Below are 4,688 nucleotides of genomic sequence, written 5' to 3' on the forward strand. Positions count from 1 at the left end.
GAGCATGTTTCATCATCACAGCTTAATTGCCGTTAGAATCATATAGCTACAACATACGTTATGTTCAGAAGCAAATTCTGTTCTTTTTGGGCCTATCCAGAAATCATAATGCTTTCCCTTAAACCCATGTCGGCTAAGTGTTCCTTGAACACATTGGGTGGTAAGCCTTTTGTTAGCGGATCAGCAAGCATATCCTTTGTCCTTATATGCTCGAGACTTATAGTTTGATCCTGGATTTTATCTTTCACAACATAATTCTGTTCCTTATGTTGAACCTTCATCCGCTGCACTACACCTTCATTCGGCTATTTTCGCTGAGTATGGAGATGCGGATCATTCGCGACAAGACCCCGGACATCGTGATAGTCGACCCCTTCTACATGCGTGCCAAGATCTTGGGCAGCGCTGGGGACCGGCAAGTCGCGAGTTCTTACCTCGAAGGCCGATGCTACCGAGAAATATGCTCGATGCTGCACCCGGTGCTATGCGGAGTCTGCATGACAGTTTTCTTTCTTTGGAGAACCGGCGTCTTAGAGAGAAGGATGTGACATACCTGGTTTTCGCGGCCAAGGTGCTAGAGGGCAAGGGCTTTGTGGATAACTCCATCGGGGGTACGATCGTCCTGCGGTTTGATGACATCCACGCTATGTTGAACCTTCATCCGCTGCACTACACCTTCGTTCGGCTATTTTCGCTGAGTATGGAGATGCGGATCATTCGCGACAAGACCCCGGACAACGTGATAGTCGACCCCTTCTACATGCGTGCCAAGATCTTGGGCAGCGCTGGGGACCGGCAAGTCGCGAGTTCTTACCTCGAAGGCGTCATTCTGGCAAACCAAGATAAGGATAACTTCCTCGTGCCTTACTTTCCCGAGTAAGTCCTCCCCTCAACCGCCGCGTAACATATGAATTCTTAGATTTCGATCGTTTTTCTTTTAACATTCCGTGTTTTCTGCAGTGAGACACATTGCACGCTCATCCTCCTAAGCCCCAAATATTCCATGGCCACGTATTTCGACCCGGACCGTCAGTCGAACGTAGACTACACAAATGTCAAGAAGGTTCTTGATGATGCTCTCCCCGGCTACGCCAAATCTGGAGGCACCTTCACCAGGCCTATTCGTAAGTACGGCAAGCACGTGTTCTCCCACAATACGACATTCTGCTGCGTCAAGCAGCCGCCTGGCGGTCATAAGGGTGCCTACTACGCCATCCATCACATGCGGGCGATCATACGGGACCAGCATCAACTTCTGCTACCGAGTAAACTCAAAGATTGGGCAGCGAGCGTGTCGGCAATCCAGGACGCGGGCATCAGACAAGAATTCTTTCGCATCCAGTCGGAGTTCCCGGAAATCATCCATCGAGATGTCCTTCGTACCTCGGGGCAGTTCTACCTCAGAAATCAACCGTCCAACAGTGACATCGACACAATGCTACAAATGCAGGTTGACAACGACCGTTATTTCATGACTCCCACGATAGACGGCGGCTTCATCCACGCTATGGTCCCTTGAGTCGAGTCGAAAGTAGTGATGCTGTGTCTAGTTCTGAAACATCGATTGACTCATGTTGTAATTAAACTTTAATAAACTTGTAGTATGTCTCTTTGGTTTCGAGAGTCGTTCAACTTAGATGTAATCGATGCTATTAATGTCTTGTTTTTCTCTTCTGATCGTTCTGTTGCATACTTATATATTGCTTATGTATTGTCTATGAATTGGTACTAACGTTTCGTTTGGCTAGTGCATAGCGATGCCATCGTATGTCGTGTACAAGGGTAAGGTTCCCGGAGTCTACGACGACTAGGAGGAGTGTCGGAGACAGGTTCACCGATTCAGCGGTAACAGTTACAAAGGGTACACCACTAGGGCCGAGGCCGAATCTAGATACGCCCGCTATCTAGCGGGAGAGGGGAGGGAGCGTTGGAGGAACCGGATGAAGACGAGTTTCATCATGATGATGCTCATCGTGATGACCGCAGCTCTCTTCTATGTGATGGTAGTTTAGATGATTGATATCGACTTGTAATGTGAAGACAAACTCGCTACTCGCGGTCTCGAGACTTGTAATATAATGTTCTATCTTTGTTCGGTCTTTTCAATTCGAAGACTACTATGATGAATTGTATTCGGAGACTAATATGATGAATTGTATTCAGAGACTAATCTTCTATTGTATTCGATGAATCTTTTGTTGATGTGTGCTGTCTATATTTTGTCCAATTATACATTTTGTAACCTGTGCAAAAAACAGAAAATAAAAAAATAAAAAAACCTAATATTCATGCTAATGGCGCATCACATCACAGTGCGCCATTAGTATGCCAAAGGATACTAATGGCGCATCATTAAACAGTGCGTCATTAGTATGCCGAAGTTACTAATGGTGCATCTTGTTGTTGTGCGCCATTAGTATGACAAAGCACCTGGGTATACATGGCCCCCTGGGAGGCATACTAATGGCGCACTGTTGTATATACTAATGGCGCATCTGAGGTCCGCCATTAGTATACCAGATACTAATGGTGTGGCACTAATGGCGCACCACTAATGCGCCATTAATGGCCAAATTAGGTGCGCCATTAGTAGGCCTTTTCCTAGTAGTGCTCTGAACCAGCCTAGCGACCGGATTTTCCCGGTGAACCACCGCACACCTACAAACCTTCTTCCTCGCCTCCGACTATGATGCCACTCCTCACTACCGCTCGAAGTGTCGTCCTTGTCTCCGACGAGGTTCTGGCTCAGCCTCGCAGTGCCATCGACACCTTCGGCATCGCCATTGCAGCTCGTAGTGCCATCAACGACTTCGGCCTCAGGTTGCACTTGTGTTCTCCCAAAAATCAACTTGCAAAGATTCAAAATTCAATCGACTTACGAATAGCTCGTGCACAATACTAATTATGTCTAACTTGTTACCTTTAGACACTCACATGGACATCACATTTCTCCCATTGCTCGTGCATTGCAACGGAAGCATACTTATTCTGATGATTTAATAGCGATCCTATCCTCATGCACATAAGACGGAACTTAAATCTATCTGCCCCCAATACAATGTTGGCATCACCGTACCCGACTCGCAATCTCTTCTATCCACACCCCCATACAACCAGAATGGTAAAAGTCAATTTCAAACATAAACATTAAACTAAATTAACTAAATTGTTCTTGATATTGACCTAAAATAAGAAGCCGAAAAATCAAACTTCCTTTTGAACAAGAGTTGTTGTACAAAAGGTTTACCTAGCTAACCATGAATTTATAAGAGAGTATGAAATCAGTCCACAAAAATCCTCAAGAAGCGCACCCACCCTGTCCTTCTCCCTCTTTCCATCCGTATCCTCTTTCACCCCTCTTCTCTCCTCTCTCATCCATCCTCTTCCTTTTCACATCCATCCGTGCTCTGCAACCTTCTTTCTTGCCTAAAGAAAAACAGATAATAAAATGTTAAGGTAAAAAACACATCAACGTGGAGTCCCAAAGCTGAAAAACGTTATGTAATAAAAATAGATGCATGTAACATTAAAAATCGCAGACACACATAGAGCAAGCATGATCGTAACTAATAGGTTGTTGTATCAACTACTTGCATGTATACATGAATTCATCTTAAATTTCTAAGAAAGGAATGCAGGTTGTGGGGCTTACTGTTATTGTCCTATCAGCAGAACCAGGACAAAACCATTTGTTCCCTGGATCAAATGCTACAGATTGCACCCATCCCAAGTGACCACTAATGACCTGTATTACAGAAATAGAAAATATATTTTATCGCTTAGTGAAAACTAAGATGCTCTCACAGTATAATTCCAAGAAAATATGCAAAAGAATCTAGAAGATTTAACTATTTAAACCAGTACATAAAAGCTCAAGGTAGGGTTATTACAATTGCACGCATGATCAAACTAAATCTTATTTTCTAATTGAAATATGACATTGGTATTTCGAGAACTTATCTGAGGTGCCAAACCTTACAGTTACAACAACATAAATTGGAAGGTCGCACTTGAAAATTGTACAACAAACAAAATACTCCGATGGAGCATGCCATGGAGGTTTAGGCTACTGGCACAGATGTCAAGAATTTGAAAAACATATCAAGATATGAGCAATTTAAAATAACAACCAGAAGTGCACATTAGGTCCTAAAAGTACAATGTCCCAAAGTACAATGATCAGACCACCATAGAAGTGCACATTAGGTCCTAAAAGTACAATGTCCCAAAGTACAATGATCAGACCTCCATTGATTCTTTTAGCATTACGATCTAGCCCACCTTGCACACCACCATCATGGTCCAAAGAGTGAAACTGAAACATATGGTCTGGTTTCCTGTGAACCTAAACTACTATGATGGAATAATGAACTCAAAGGAAACGTCAAAATAGAATTATTTTTAAAATATTTTTCTGATGAATGATCCGAGTGATAAGAGACCCAAAGCAACATAAACACACCACTATTATCCTTCTGAAATATGGATGCTGAGGAATCAAAAGGTTTGTCAGGAAAGTACTATATTTTTTCACCATTATATATTTGAACTAAGAAATCTTCTCTTATAAAGGGAGAATTATTTTAACAAAGTTAACATTCATATGTACAGCCAAGCGCCAAAATTTTTATTGGTATATTGTTTCAGTTCACCAAAAGCCAAATTTCTCCTTAAGATATCTTGAATGA

Source organism: Triticum dicoccoides, chromosome 7A, assembly GCF_002162155.2.
Source record: "Triticum dicoccoides isolate Atlit2015 ecotype Zavitan chromosome 7A, WEW_v2.0, whole genome shotgun sequence".
Classification (NCBI taxonomy): Eukaryota; Viridiplantae; Streptophyta; class Magnoliopsida; order Poales; family Poaceae; genus Triticum; species Triticum dicoccoides.